We start from the raw sequence: 17023 nt of genomic DNA on the forward strand, positions 1-17023 counted from the left end.
TTAAGTGAAACCATACGATAATTGACTCTCTCTGCTTGACTTATTTCACTCAGCATAATCTCTTCCAGTCCCATCCATGCTGATAAAAACGTTAGGTATTCATCCTTTCTGATGGAGACATAATACTCTGTTGTATATATGGACCATCTTCTTTATCCATTCATCTGTTGAAGGGCACCTTGGTTCTTTCCACAGTTTGGCAGCTGTGGCCATTGCTGCTAAGAACATTGGTGGTACAGATGGCCCTTCTTTTTACTACATCTGTATCTTTGGGGTAAATACCCAGTAGTGCAATTGCAGGGTCATAGGGTAGCTCTAGTTTTAATTTTGACTTCTTAAGGAATCTCCACACTGTTTTCCAAAGTGCCTGCACCAACTTGCATTCCCACCAACAGTGTAAGAGGCTTCCCCTTTCTCCACATCCTCTCCAAAACTTGTTTCACACTGGTGAAAGGTGATATCTCAGTGTGGTTTTGATTTGAATCTCCCTGATGGCTAATGATGATGAACATTTTTTCATGTGTCTATTAGCCATTTGTATGTCTTCTTTGGAGAAGTGTCTGTTCATGTCTTCTGCCCATTTTTTGATGTGATTATCTGTTTTGTGTGTGTTGAGTTTGAGGAGTTCTTTATAGATCTTTGATATCAGCCCTTTGTCTACAGTGTCATTTATGAATATCTTCTCCCATTCTGTGGGTTTTTTCTTTGTTTTGTTGACTGCTTCCTTTGCTGTGCAGAAGCTTTTGATCTTGATGAAGAGCTGAAACAAAAAGTCCTAAATACATAAAACTTTAAAATATATCACAGAACAGGAATTCCTATCCCATCAAAGTCCTTCTAGCTTGAGTAAGCATCAAATTGACATGAGACAGATTAACAGGAGAAAATAAAATTTAATTGGTGTCCATAAGGGAAGCCCACATAGACATGGAGATTCCAAAGACAGTCGGGCAAATGAAGTATATATGTCATTCTGAACTAAAGAGAAGGGATCTGGGATTTCAGAGGAAAGGAATGCACTTCGCAGGACAATAAGAAAAGCAGATGTTTGGTAATTAGATATTTGCCCTACTGTAGAAATGGGTCACTAAGATAAAATTTATCTCTGTTAATAACTCTTTATCTGGGAAAGACCCCCAATTTAGATTCTTCTAAAGTGACTAAAGACAGGAGAAAAGTTTCTCTTTAGCCTGCAGGGTCTCAAGTGACTTGAGCTCAAAATAATCCACATGCCAAAGTGGCACATTGGGGGGTGGGGGGGTACTCCTAAACCCCTTCAAATATGAAATTGAGATATAGATATAGATATAGATATAATTTATATATCTATCTATAGTTAAAATACATATATAGTATTTATATAGCTACATATAGTTAAAAAGCAAAATTCAGCTGAGTAGATTTAAAGATAAATTTGGCTTTATTCAATGATTTATGAATCAGGCAGCATCCATCTAGCAAATAGAAAGGAGCTCCAAAGAGCTATATGAAAATGGAAGGCTTTGTAGGCAGAAAGGTGTGGCCAAAGAAAGTTTCTAATAGAGTGGATTGTTTCAGGCAAGGTCACCTTCCTTTGAGGGAAGGGCAGGGGTTGGGTAGGGGATGTCTATTAGGCAGATGACTTCACTGGGCTGATCAGGTAATTCCAGTTTATTTGGTTAAAGATCACATTGCTGGGAGAGGCTGAAATTACAATAAGGTTAGATAAGTCATGGTTTATTGATGTGGGGCTTAGCACACGTGATTCCATTTGGGGCCCATTTTCTTTCTTTTTTGTTTAAACTTGCATTTACATATATATGTTATACAATATCACATACATGTGAGTAGTTCACACAGAGAAATCTCAGCTTGTCTTGATAATACATCACTTTTTCTGCAGAATTTTGTCATTTATTATATATATCAATATCCCAGTGTCTTAAATAGAGAGAAAGCATGCCATCTGAGCATTCACTAAGTAGTTTTCTCTGAACCAGAAAAAAATTGTGGAGTGCTAATATAAAAGTATGCACCCAGCAAGTATAGCTATTACTATGATCATTTTTTTTAATGTCACAGGAAAAAGCAACAAAAAACAATAATCATGTTGGGTTTGGGGAATTACTGGAATATATTTCAACTAAAAAGGTAATGTCTAGTCTCAAAACGAAGAGGGCTAGTGGGAAACATCCCATTATCATGGATCAGAAGACTTAATATTAAGATGTCAGTGCCTCCCAAGGAGATGTACCAATCCAATGCAATCTTTATCAAAATTCCAAAGGTCCTTTTTTTCAGGACTAGAAAAAGCTATTCTAAAGGTCATAGGAAATCTCAGTGGACTCTGAATAGCCAATGCAATCTTGGAAAAGAACAAAGTTGGAGGGACTTATTATTTTCTGATTGTAAAGCTTATTACCAGGATACAGTGGTTCAGACACTGTGGGACTGGCATAAAGACACATGTACAGATGAATAGAGCATCCAGAAATAAACTCTGTCATAAATATGGTCAGATGATTTTTGAGAAGTGTCAAGACCACTCAAAGAGGAAAAGTCATCTTTTTGACAAATGGTGCTGGGAAAATAGATCTGCACACGCCGAAGAATCAAGTTAGGCCCTTAGCTTACACCATATACATAAATTAACTCAAAGTGGATGAAAGACCTAAATACAAAAATGAAAACAATAAAACTCTTAGAACGGAGCTTAGGAGAAGTCTGCATGACATTGGTTTGCCAGTGATTTCTTGGATTTGACACCAAAAACACAGCCAAAGGAAAAAAATGAGTAAGTTGGGTTTCAGCAGAACTAGAAAGTTTTTTGCATCAAAGGACACCATTAATGGCCACTGGTTTCATTAATCAGGCCTTATACTGAGGCCTCCAGGAAAACCCGGCTTCGAGGTTGGTGAACATGTTCACAGTCTGCCCCAGGAAAGTGACCCTCCACCACCTCACCATGTGTGCCTCTCTGTCTGGTGCTCGTGTCTATCCTTTATCACCTCCTTTAACAGACTGGTCAGCTGTGGGAGGCTGGGTGCCTGGTCAGTGAGGTGTCCCTCTTGGTTTTGGCTCAGGTTAGGATCTCAGGGTTCTGGGATCGAACTGTTGTCGGATTCCATTCTCTGCTTGGTGGGGAGTCAGCTGAGATTCTCTCTCTCTCTGCCTCTGCCCCTCCCGCTCCACTGTACACACTCTCAAATAAATAAATTAGTCTTTATGGGGAAAAAAAAAAGGACGCCATTAAGGGATTGGAAATACAACCTCTGGAGAGGGAGAAATGTTTATACATCATCTATCTGACAAGGGACTAATATCCAGATTATATAATGGACTCTTATAACTCAAAACAAAACAAAAAATACCTTAGTTAAAATATGGACAAAGAACTTGAAAAGATTTTCTCCAAAGAAAGAAATGGCCACTAAAAACATGAAAAGACATTCAGCATCATTTTTAGAAAAATGGGACCCCAAGCCACAGTGAGATACCATGCCACACCTAATAGGATGGGTAGTATATACTAAAACCAAACAAAAAATAAGTATCGTGAAAATGTGGAAAAATTGAAACACTTGTGCATTGCTGGCAGGAGTGTAAATTTGTGCAGCCACTGAGGAAGACAGCAGGGCAGTTTCTTAAAAACTTAAAGATATAAATACCATGTGACTCCTTGAGTCCACTTTTATAAGGATATACCCAAAATGTGAAAAACCGGGAACTTGAACAGATATTTGTACACCCATGTTCACAGCCACATTATATATAATAGCCAGAAGGTGGAAATAGCCCAGATGTCTTTCAACAGATTAGGTAAACAAAATGTAGGTATACAAACAATGGAATATTATTCACTCTTAAAAAGGAATGCAATTTTGATATATGCTACAGCATGAATAAAATGTAAAAACGTCACACTAAGTGAAAAAAACCAGACACAAAATGAGAAATATTATATGCCTTAAATTAAATGAAGTACTCAGCATTGGCAAATTCATGAGACAGAAAGAAGGGCAGCAGTGATCAGGTGCTGGACAGGGAAAGAGCGAAAGGAGAGTAAATGTTGGATATTTTATTGTTTTTGTTTAGGAAAAAGGAAAAGTTTCTGGAGATGGCTAGTGGTGATAGTTGCCCCAAAATGTGAATGTACTTAATTCCATTGAATTGTACACATACGCATGCTTAAAATGGTAAATTTTATGCATACTTTACCACAGGGAAAAAAAAAAAAAACTACGAGGAACAAAACAAAAGAGACATGCCTGAAACAACATTTCTGGTATTAACACAGCCAGTGCTGTGACCTCTCATCTTTGAGGTATGGCTCTTTGCTTTCTGTACCACCGTGGGGAAGATAAAGTTTCTCAAAAAGGTTCTCCGGAAGTTGAGGGCAGAGCTCCATAGATGCAAGAAAATTCTGCATATAGAACAGACACTTGTATAAAGCTTCTTAACAAATTTACCACTGGGATTTGCCCAAGGATTCATTGCAGTTCAAAAAGAACTCTTGGGTAAGATTTTTCTGTTTGAGAAATGATTTTATAGGATATGAAGATTTGTAATCTGCAGAGTGTCAATATCTCAATAGAATCTTGTCTTAATAACCCAAGGAGAAATTTAAACACGAACTTTTAACTGTTTAAGGACGGAAACAATTTAACTAATAGAGATGATTTTCTTGATGAGACCATATTGTCATTGTCATCAAGGTGTCATCACAGATTTCCCCCGACTTAGCACTTTTGTCCTTACAAGAATGACTCAACCCCTGCTGCATCCCAACCTGTATCGTAATGGACGAAATGTGTTCAGAGGACTTGGAGACACTAGAGACCAACGGCATTCTCTGGTTTCTCTGTTGTGGAAGTTTGAATCAATGGAATTTCCTAACACTCTTGTGTGAAATAGCCCAACGTAAATCTGCATAAATCCACACATAGAGTAGAAAGTATAGATAGGAGCTCTGCTCTGCTCTTAGAAGTTGGAATATTCGTTCATAAAAAAGTTTGACCTTGAAAGGGAGACAATAAGAGATGGCAAACCATATATGGGGATTGCCATTTTCCCCGTTTATGTTTGGCTATCACAAATATGTCTGAGCTATAAAGAGATGAAAAACTTGAAAACAGATGGCCCATCTGTTTCTGTCTGTATGAATTGTGGAACATTTGAAAGAAGCGTCAATCATGTAAATTGAAATCTAAGAGCACTCTACCATTCCGTAACTTTTGTCCTTATAAGCCATTTGTGAATTGCTGCCACAGCTTTCCCTTATTGAAGTGAATTGAGAGTGTTTGCTACTTTATTAGGATAATTTTCAGATCTAAGAGTGTTTATTTATCTTCAAGTAATACAGAGCAAACAGTGATCGCTTTGATATGGCCATCAACCAGAATCCTTTGACCTTTTTCAAATGTCCATAATAAGTGCATAATCCCTAATGAAGCACAATTCTGAAAGAGTTATTAACTAAAGTGATTCTAAGGTTCATTTATAATTTTTTGCAAACCAAGTATATCAGAATCAAAAGGGGATGGTGGTGCCTGGGTGGTGCTGTTGGTTAAGTGTCAGACCCTTGGTTTCCACTTGGGTCTTGAGTTCATTGTCGTAAGATTGAGCCCCACACTAGGGTCCATTCTAGGTGCAGAGTCTGCTTGGGATTCTTTCTCTCCCTCTGCCCCATCTCTCTCTCTCTCTGAAATCAATCAATCAATCTTTAAAACAAAAATCACAACCATGGTTTCTCAAAGTCCAAGATGCCAGACTTTACATTTTTTTCCCAACGATTTTATTTATTTGTGTGTGTGTGCACGTGTATGTTTATGTGTGTGCGTGAGAGAGAGAAAAAGGGAGAGAGAGAGAGAAAAAAAAAACAAGCAGGGGAACAGCAGGCAAAGGAAGAAGCAAGCTCCCTGCTGAGCAAGGAGTCTGATTCAGGACTTGATCCCAGAACCCTGGGATCATGGCCTGAGTCAAAGACAGATGCTTAACAGACTGAGAGACCCAGGTGTCCCCAGACTTTACTTTTTAAAGCTGGTTAAGTAGGTTTGAGGTGAAGGTAAGCATCATCCGTGGTTTTAAAAAGATTTCTTAGAAATTTTCTTTTTCTTTCTTCAGTTAATATTTATTTACATACAAGTGATACTTCAGCATTTCTGTATTAGATAATTACTACTAAAATATGTGTTACTATTGTAACTATAGGTAGAATAAATGAGACAAAATAGGTTTCGTTATTTCTTTTCTCACCGAGGGGCAGTTCTTTCCTTGGTGTGAGTTTTGGGTAGTCTCTGTGACTCTGAGTCATTTTCAAATAATAAAAATCATCTGGTTACATACCCACACATACACTTAAACCCAGAATATTCTTTTTTTCTCTTTGTTTAGAGAGAACGAGAGAGAGAACAATGAGTATGAATGCGGGGGAGTGGGGAGGGGCAAAGTGAGAGGGAAAGAGAGAATCTTAAACAGGGTCTATGCCCAGTGCACAGCCTGACTCAGGACTTAATCTCATGACCAGAGATCATGATCTGAGCTGAAATCAGAAGTTGGAGTGTTTAACCGACTAAGCAACCCAGGTGCCCCCCTACACAGAATATTTTTATTAATATTTCCAGACAAGTATAATATTGTAAATATCTCTGAGTCGGCTTTGGCCAAAGTTCAAGCTCTCCTTGCCACAACACAGGTTTAAAGACTGAATGGTTGTTGCGTATCAGAGAAGGTTGCTATCCACAGAATCCGGCATTCTAGATTTTTCAGGTATGGATCAGACAGCAGTTCATGGTGTCCTTTAAAGTCTAGGGGACACTTACCAAGCTTCTAAGTGGTTACTTTAGACCCTCTTCAATTTGACTGACATATAATTTAGAGATTAAAATGTAAAATTTTCAGCTTCAATAATGTAAAAGGAAAAGCGTAACAAATAGATTTTGGTGCAGAATGAAGGAGCTGATTGACTAGGGAAAACGACTTCATGTTAATGTCTGAGGCTGGTGATATAAGAAACAGATTTAAAGATACAATTTAAATTGTACTTAATAATATTGCCAATGAAAGGATAATAAAAACAATGAGAAGTCAGGAGAAAGCTGTTGATGAGTGATGTAAATGGAATGTGTTTTTATCTTTCAGGGTGGGGATTCATCAACGATATGTAGAATTGTTAAGCCAAAAGAACTATGTGTAAAAATGGGATTATAGATAGACAAGTTAACAACAGAAGTTCTTTTTTTTCCCAGAATCCCCCCACTCACCTCCATTTTGGTAGGATTCAGAGTCTGTTTCTTTGCCTCTTTCTCTCTCTTTTTTTTTTTTCATTTGCTGATTTGTTTTGTTTCTTAAATTCCACATGTGAGTGAAATCACATAGTATTTGTTTTTCTCTGACTGAATTATTTTGCTTAGCATAATAGTCCCTAGATCTATCCTGTCATTGCAAATGTCAAGATATTGCTTTTTTATGGCTAACTAATATTCCATATTCCATTCTTTATCCATTCATCAGTTAATGGACATTTGGGCTGTTTCTATGTTTTGGCTATAGTAGATAATGCTGCCATAAACATTGAGTGCATGTATACTTTTGAATTGCATTTTTGTATGACTTTGGTAAATACCTAGTAGTATAGTTGCTGGATCATAGGGTAGTTTTATTTTTAGCTTTTTGAGAAACCTCCATACTGTTTTCCAGAGTGGCTGTACTGGTTTGCATTCCCAATGTAAGTGCAAGAAGGTTCCCCTTCCTTCATATCCTCACCAACACCTGATTCTTTGTGTTGCTGATTTTAGCTATTCTAACAGGTGTCAGGTAATATCTCTTTGCAGTTTTGATTTGCATTTCCCTGCTGACCCGTGTTCTTGAAAACTTTTCATGTGTCTATTGGCCATATGTATGCACTCTTTTGAAAAATGTCTATTCATGTCTTCTGCCCATTTTTTAATTGGATTATTCACTTTGGAATGTTGAGTCTTAGAAGTCTTTTTTTATTTTTTTAAGATTTTATTTATCCATTTATTTGACAGAGAGATAGAGGGCACAAGCAGGGGGAGAAGCAGAGGGAGAGGAAGAAGCAGGCTCCCCACTGAGCAGGGAACCCAATTTTGGGCTTGATCCCAGGACACAGGATCATGACCTGAGCCAAAGGCTGACACTTAACTGACTGAGCCACCCAGACACCCCTGTAAGTCTTTTCTGTATTTTAGAGATTAATCTTTTATCACATATGTCATTTGCAAATATCTTGTCCCATTCAGAAGTTTGCCTTTTAGGTACGCTGATTGTTTCTTTTGTTGTGCAGTAGCTTTTTATCTTGATGAGGTTCTGATAGTTTATTTTTGCTTTTGTTTTCTTTGCCTTAGAAAATGTACCCAGTAAGAAATTGCTCTGGCTGATGTCATAGAAGTAACAGCCTATATTCTCTTCTAGGATTTTTATGATTTCAGATGTCACATTTAGGTCTTCAATCGAGTTTGAATTTATTTTTGTGTGTGGTGTAAGAAAGTGGTCCAGTTTCATTCTTTTGCATGTGGCTGTCCAGTTTTCTCAGCACCATTTGTTGAAGAGACTGTCTTTTTCCCACTGGATACTCTTTTCTGCTTTGTTGAAGATTAATTGATTGTGGGTCTATTTCTGGGCTCTCTATTCTGTTCCATTGATCTATGCGTCTTTGTGCCAGTACCATACTGTCTTGATAATTACAGCTTTGTAATAGAGCTTAAAGTCTGAAATTGTAAAGCCTTAAGCTTTGCTTTTCTTTTATAATGTTGTTTTGGCTATTCAGGGTCTTTTCTGGCTCCATATAAGTATCAGGATTGTTTGTTCTCACCCTGTGGAAAAAAAAATGCTATTGGTATTTTGATAGGGATTACATTAAATGTATAGACTGCTTTGGGTAATATAGACATTTGAGCAATAGTAGTTCTTCCAGTTATGAACATGAAATGTCTTTCCATTTCTTTGTTTTATCTTCAGTTTTTTTCATCAGTGTTTTATGGTTTTCAGTATATAGATTTTTCACCTCTGGTTAGGTTTATTCCTTGATATCTTACTGTTTTTGGTTAACAGTAGAAGTTTTGAATTGTTCTTCAACCACTTTCATTCTAGAATGTTTCTGAAGCTGGGGGAGAGTGTGGCAGAAGTTTATAGCCCTCCTCTAATACTAACTTTATTAGCATTAATAAAAACATTTTCATAATAATAATATGACCTTAGTCTTCTACCCTTTCTAAGACAAGTTCATTGGAGTGTCCTCTCTAGAGACATTGGAAACTTCAGAATAAAAATTAGGCCAATGTTAACATTTTTTTTCTACCAGTAATAATTACCAAAAAATAATGTTAGATTTTATTCATGCTAATGATATTTAATAAGGCAATAGTTATGTTGTCAGAGACCATGCATTATGTTGAAATTTACTAACAGCATTAAGCTTTGTTAAGCAGTACACTTTGGTAAAGCAGCAATGAGGCTCTGAATGGTTGGAAGTCTGTGCCAGAACTGTACCTTCCTTGATGCAATTGATTCATAATCTCTGTTTGTAGTTGTATCCTGATCCTGTCACTAATTCGTATTCTTTTTTTATTTCCGTAAGTGTGAGTGTTTCCCATTATTTTCAACTCCTTGCTCTCCTATTATCCAGCTTGTTTTACTCACGTTCACATTTTCATATAATTTGATATATTGTCATTTTTGATCTTTGCTTATTTACAAACTTGTTTAGTTTAGATTGATATGCTAAGTGCCTGAAACATGGTGCCTAGGGTGAATGGGGTTCCACAAAATGAACTATGTTATGAATAAATGAAGGAATTTAAAGAAAGGAAACATTTAAGTTACAAATGTAAGAAGATTCTTCAAATAGGAAATGTTGCTCCATAACATTTAATCATAGCAGTAGGACTGGACTAATAAAGGTTAAACTGTTCCCTACTCAAAGGTGATAATCAGAAGAAGCGCTGTGCTACCTTGGGTGGTTGACTAGTTCCTGTATGCATGCTCAATCCATATCACATGGGTTAGATTTTATCTGAGTATACAGAATTTTTCTTGGAGATGTATCTTTTTATATTTTAAGTTTTACAATGATATTATACAGTTATCCAATGTATTGTCTTACATACACTATGTTTATATTAACCCTTTATCAGATCAAGTGTTTTCTTTCTCATTGTCCCATGAAAGGAGGGTTTTTGTTAAAGCAGCTGATCTTTCTCTAACTTTCTTTAGTTAGGTTTAACAGTCCCTATCTCTGGGTTTTATGGATCAGAGCCTATAACCCCATCAAAACAAAGCCTATTTGCTACTAATTACATCTGGTATACAGCGACATGAAATTCATTTTCCATGAGGATGCTATTGCCGAAGCTTCATTTAGATTCTGGCTCTGAAGATTCTGGTAGTCTTCATCAGCCTCTTAGTATTACAGCTTGTGCAGCTTTTAAAAGTGAATGCCTTGATGTTAAATTCAGTTTTATAAAGCATCAAGGTACATTTACTTTGCCCTGTATTAGAAACTGATGAGTATGCAAGATGAGGTTAATGCAATGGGTAAAATAAATCAATTCCATGTCTCGACTAATAGCCTTAATAGTTTAGCAAACCGCATAAAAGTTTGCTTTTTAAATGGACACTTAGGCTAATTTGACAGCATGCTTGCCATTAGGCAACAATTAGTGTCATTAGAGTGCCATTTTTTCCTTCTATCCCTAGTCAAATCTAAGAAAAACAAGAAGCAGGAAGAAAAGAGGACAAACTGTTTACTTCTAACATTCAATTGCAGTGCCTGTGAGTCAAGCTCATTATGCTTATGTAGCTGAGGCAACCAATAAATTTTCACAGCCAGTACTCTGCACCTGTAACACTTTGCGTTTATTAGTTAAAATTATATGCCGTAGACATGATTGCTCCGAGAGAAGGGAAAGCTGCGTTTTGTATCATAGCATTAGTAACTTTCTTCCAATTTTTGAAACAAGATAGAAACTTCCTGTATAAATTGCATAAATATCAGGGTTGTAAAAATCTTCTAGCTTTACTATTGTCATAGAACATTAAATAGAGTTATTTCTGAAAGTGTGAATCTCGACAGGCCAATACAGTGGAGCGCAGATATAAAACCTGATGTGATTATCATTCAATGGGGCTCTTCTTCCTCTTGTTCTTCCCTCTTTTGGCTCCCGTGGCCCTCTCCCCCCTCCTCTCTTTCCTTCCTTGTTGCTGTGCTTCTTTCAGCTTTCTTCCACAGTGCAGCAATTCATGATGCAGAGCCTGCGTTTGTTTTCAGTGAAAATAGATAATTGAAGCAACATATTTCAGTGCTAGGTTGCATCATGCTTTTCTTATGTATGCCTCTACATCAAGGAAGCAGGAGAATAAAAAGTTTATGCTCCAAACATCTCATACTAATCAAATCAATTTTTCTGAAATTTTCTTCTGTGATTTTATAGATCTAAACGGGACTGTTTTGTTCTTTCAAAATCAGGACAGATTTTAGGGATACAAAGATGAGTATTTTAAAGCTTTATTTCTTACCCATATCTTTAAATAAATGACCAGATGAGTTGGGGTGTGAATCCTTCCCACTGCCTGTTTTTGTAAATAAAGTTTTATTGAAACACAGACCCATCTATTTCTTTAGCCATTGCTTGTGGCTCTTGTCGCACTCTAGTGGCAGAGTCGGGTGGTTGTAATGGTTACTGTTTGGCTTTAAAAGCCTATAATGTTGGGCACCTGGGTGTCTCAGTGGGTTAAGCCGCTGCCTTCGGCTCAGGTCATGATCTCAGGGTCCTGGGATTGAGTCCCACATCGGGCTCTCTGCTCAGTGGGGAGCCTGCGTCCTCCTCTCTCTCTCTACCTGCCTCTCTGCCTACTTGTGATCTCTCTCTGTCAAATAAATAAATAAAAAATCTTAAAAAAAAAAAAAAAGCCTATAATGTTTACTACCTAGCTCATAATAGCAGAAGTTTGCCAGTCACTATAGTAGAGCATACATTTGTCTTGATATTTTGGCTTTCTCCTCAAAGACTGAACTGTCATATATTGTTAGTTGGAAGGTTACCATCTCATAATATATGATAGTTCATTATTTAGGCAATTTTTCCTTTATTAGCCATTCTTAGATATATCCAGTGTGCCAGGTACTTATCCAGGTGATGAGAAAACTAAACTTGGTAAGATAGCCCTTGATGATAAAGAAGTGTATGGATATGAATTCTAATATAATATGCCAAACTCTAATAGAGATGTGACCGTTCTGTCACTCATACAGTTTGCAAGGTATACTATGAAAGTCAGACTTGTACCCTTCGATCTTCTGGCTCTTCAAAGTAATAATTCTCTGAAGAGTGAAGCAATAGACTTGAACTTTATCACTGTTCTTTAAACCTTTTGAGATATGTAGAGAAAATGCATAGCTACTGGGACATACAGCTGTAAGTTAAGAATAGTGTTATTGGCTTTATTAGAATAATTATTCTCATTTTTGTCTTTGCATTCTCTACCTATATTTTTTCACACCTATTTTTAGAATTAAACTCAAGATAAATGCTTCTCTTGCTTAAAAAACTTACCGTTTTGATCTGCTTTTTTAAAAGATTTCATTAAAAAATCAAAAAAAGATTTAATTCATTCATTCATGCATTCATTGAGAAAGAGAGTACATGTGCACTTGCATGAATAGGGGAGGGACCAGAAGGAGACTCTCCAGCAAAGTCCATGCTGAGTGTGGAGCCCAATATGAGGCTTGATCTCACAATCTTGAGATCATGACCAGAGCCAAAATCAAGATCAAGAGTTCCAGGCTTAACCAACTGAGCCACTAGGGAGGCCTTACTCTGCTCTAAACAGAATTCTGTTGTATTAGAATTTTTTTTTTATTTTTTATTTTTTTTAGCATGAGCTTTGACTCTGTGAGGACCCACTGGGCATTAATTAAAGTAAAGAGATACTCTAGGGCCTGGAGGGTGATTAAATAAAAGTCTTTTCATTCTCTCATGGGTTTTTTGTTTAATTAATTAATTAATTAATTAATATTTATCTTTTTTTTTAAACTTCTTCCTAGTTCACCAGGGCTGTGGATTCAGAGCTGTACGTTTTTCTAACAGAGGTCAAATTTGGTGAACAGATGGAAGTACAGGATGAGAAATCAGTGTTTCCTTATCCTCCTGCCCCTCAACTCACGTCCTCATCCAGTATTTATTGAGAAGCTCTTCTATGTCTAGGACTGTGCTGAGTGACAACACCAAGCCTGGAGCTTCATTAAACAAAGAGTTTGAATTGTGTGTCTTTGCTCCATTTTTCAGTCATTCTACACCACAAATGTGCTCTCATCTGCCTGTACAGCCTCTTTTCTCCCCAACTTTTTAAAAAATGCTTTTTTAAAAAACTATTTCCACCTTCTCCAGGCAGTGCTAATTGTTCCAATCTCTGCATTAAAATAGCCCATTATTCATCTCTTGGTAGCAATACCTAACTTACTTTATTGTGAAATATGTATTTACTTGTCAGACTCTTTTCCTAGATTGTTGGCTTTTTGAGTCGAGGAGGCTGAACTTCACTCTTTTTTTTTCAACCCCTTCTCTTCCCACCCCACTATACTCCAACATAGTGCCTGTCTGGCATAGCATAGGCACTTAGGAAATACTAATGGAAGAGTATGATTGAGAAAAACATCTGCTGTTCATTATCAGTTTTTCATAAATACACATTCAACCAGAAAATACAGCATCCTTCTGAAAAATAAGATACTAATCTAAGAGTATGCTTTTAGTTCAAAATTTAATCATCTTTGGAATTTATTGTAATTTAAAAAATATTTGGTTAAGATTGATAATGTCAATAATATTTGAAGACTGCGGAGTCTTCTGTTATTCACTTTACTACTAATATACCTATCTTAAACTAAAAAGGGAAGATATGTTGGAGATAGGAGATTATTTCAGTAATATAGTGTTATGAGTGATAGACTTATAGATTGATTTCTATAAACTGCTAAGATAACCAGACCTTATTATGGGATATAAGATGGTCTTACTAGACTTACTTAATAACTTCTAAAAGGTAAATATTCATACCTTCCAAAGACAATGCCTGACATATAAATATCCTCTAGCAAGAGATTAATGCAAATTATTGATTGAATATTGAAATAGTTATCAGTATTTTAAGGTTTTTCTCTTGAAGAGCATTCTGCCATTCTGTACTCCCAGAGTACTTGTTTCTCAGATGGTGTCAGTTTCAAGTATTCACTGAAATAGTGTGGCGGGTTTTTCTATACATATTGTAATCCATCATGTCTTTTAGCAAAGTAAAGTTATCTTCTCTAGGGAGGGACCTTGGACCCTTGTGAATAAAGTTTAGTACATGATAGATGACACCACACAGGCTTGCTTCAGAGCTTGCAAGACATGGAATAGTAGCAATTAAAAACCACAAGAAATATGTTCGGGGAAAACAGGTCATTCCTGATATATTTACTTGTGTGTCTTTTTTTTTTTTTTTTTAAATCTGGAGGGTGATGTGTTATGATCAAAAACCAGCATTCATCTGTAAGACCTGCAAACCTTTTTAATTGTGCTATTAATTTCCTAGCAGACAATGTTTTCTACTAAAGCACTCTGAAATGGCTTTTTTTTTCTTTTTTAAGGAAGTAGTTATTGACTCAAAGCTACAAAATGTAGATGTGCTATTAACAGGAGACTTCAAAGGAAATAATTTGCACAGCCTTTCATGCTATAGTGACCTACTCTCTTGATCTTGGGAGAAAATGTGTATTTTATTGACTATTCATGATGCCATGATAAAGCTCAATGTTACTTCTAGGATCTGACTTGTGTTTGTAATTGACTTAATGATCATCGGCTTCCTTTTTCATCTAGCATTTGCTTATTTGAGGGAAAGGAATGTGAAGATAGTGCATATAGGACTTTACACAATACATAGTCTTTATATCAAACAAGCAAGACTCATAAAATGTCATCAGGATATGGACACAATTATTTCATTCCTCATTGCCCCTTCTCTGGTTCGTGTAAGAAAATACTGTCAAGTGTATGACTTTTCTTGAATTTCTTAGAAATTATAAAGCCCTGAATTTACTTTAAATCACAATTGTGGGACTATTCTGAGTTCAAATGTCTAATTTCTAACAATAGTTCAAAGACAAAGGATTAACATCACATAGTCTTCCCTCCCATCCAGGGCTTCCTGCAGTGGGAGTGGGTACATGGTTCTTTCTTCCTGTTCTTTGTCCCCACTGGCTAACTGCCATGATAGACCCTTCCCAGTATGCATTGCAGGGGCTGAAGGGAAAGGGTTCAGGCTTTTTCTTCATTGAACTCTCTAGGCCTGTAAAAAATATTAAACATACTAAACAAATGTATAATAATACATATTACATAATACATATGTCCTATATGAATAAAGTAAGATATTCAAGATGATTCTTTCTCTCATATGTGCTATTATGGACTTCCAGAGCTGGGCTGGGTCTCCTCATGGACCAGCCACCCTTCAGTAGCCTATAGTTTTGGCTGCTCCACGAAAACCAGGATCTGCTGTGAAATCCTCTTGCATTTTTTATATTTACCCTTTGGGGGAGGACTTAAAAAGTTTGGAGGTTGGGCTTCTTTCCTCCGGGTTCACACTGGACAACAGGAAACACACAGGCATCCATCTACCATCTTTTTCTTAAGAGAAAGCTTATTCCCAAGCACAACACAATCTACCTCGGCTTTCCTACCCGAGTAACTCCTTGCTATTACTTCTACTGTCTAGAATGGGAATCTGATGCCAGATTGGTGGGAGTATCCAAACTCTAAGTGGAGTATCCCGAAGTCTTCATGTGTTCTTTAAAGTCTCTCTCTTTTTTTTCTTTTTAACATTTTTTTTTTCTTTTGTCAGAGAGAGTGAGCACAGGCAGACAGAGTGGCAGGCAGAGGCAGAAGCAGGCTTCCTGCTGAGCAAGGAGCCTGACATGGGACTCGATCCCAGGATGCTGGGATCATGACCTGAGCTGAAGGCAGCCACTTAACCAACTGAGTCACCCAGGCGTCCCCTTTAAAGTCTCTCTTGATAGGCTTTAGGTAAAAGAAGTAACACGCTCACTTGCCTTCAGGGAAAGGATGGGATTTGTAGCTCTCCACTCTAGTAACCTGTCTCATAAATCTCTCCCCACCCTCTTTCTAGACCTGTGGTTCTCAACCTTGGGAGTTGCACCAGAGTTGAACACCACTGTTCAATCCCTTACCTTTCTGGCTGTCATCTGGGTCAACAGAAGTCACATTATTGGAAGCTTGTTAGAGGTGGAGTCGCTCTGGTCCCATAGGAGACCCACTGAATCAAATTCTACACTTAACAAGATCCTCAAATGAGGTGTGTCCAAATTAACATTTGGGAAGCATGTGCTCTTCTAAACTAGTGGTGTTCCAACTTTAGTGGGCATCGTCATCATCTAGAGAGCTTGTTAAAACACAAAAGTCTAGGCCCCAGCTCCAGACTTTCTGGTTCAGCAGTTCTGAGATGAAGTCTGAGAATTTGCACTTCTAACCATTCTGTGGCGATGCTTATGCTGCTAGTCCAGGAATCCCACTTGAGAATCAAGTGCTACACATACACTGTCTGATACTCCAGCCGTAGTCACATGGTGTTCTCAAACACTTGAACTGTGCCCTGCACTGAGATGTGCTGTGTAGCTATAGAATACACACCAGATTCCAAAGACATAGTATAAACAAACACAGCATATCACATTTATAATGTTTATGTTCAGCTTTGCGCAGTGGCAGTATCGTAGCCAATGAGGTTTATCCGAGGCGTGATTATTGCTATAATGTTTATGTTCATTGTATATTGAAATACTAGTATCTTACTATAATAGAGTTAAGATATACTAAAATTACTTCCACTTTTTTGTTTTTACTATTTTTATTTTTTTTATTTATTTATTTTTTAAAGATTTTTATTTATTTATTTGACAGAGAGAGATTACAGGTAGGCAGAGAGGCAGGCAGTCAGAGAGAGGGGAAGCAGGCTCCCTGCTGAG

The 17023-nt window shown here is 37.1% G+C and overlaps 1 protein-coding gene and 1 pseudogene across 1 annotated transcript in view; both read left to right on the plus strand.

Moving 5' to 3' along the window:
* ZNF804B (zinc finger protein 804B) overlaps nt 1-17023 on the plus strand; it is a 516087-nt gene that overhangs the window by 199055 nt on the left and 300009 nt on the right. The window lies entirely within an intron of this gene.
* Nucleotides 16749-16881, plus strand: LOC122905680 (annotated as a pseudogene).

The sequence above is a fragment of the Neovison vison genome, chromosome 4, assembly GCF_020171115.1.
Source record: "Neovison vison isolate M4711 chromosome 4, ASM_NN_V1, whole genome shotgun sequence".
In the NCBI taxonomy this organism is placed as follows: domain Eukaryota; kingdom Metazoa; phylum Chordata; class Mammalia; order Carnivora; family Mustelidae; genus Neogale; species Neogale vison.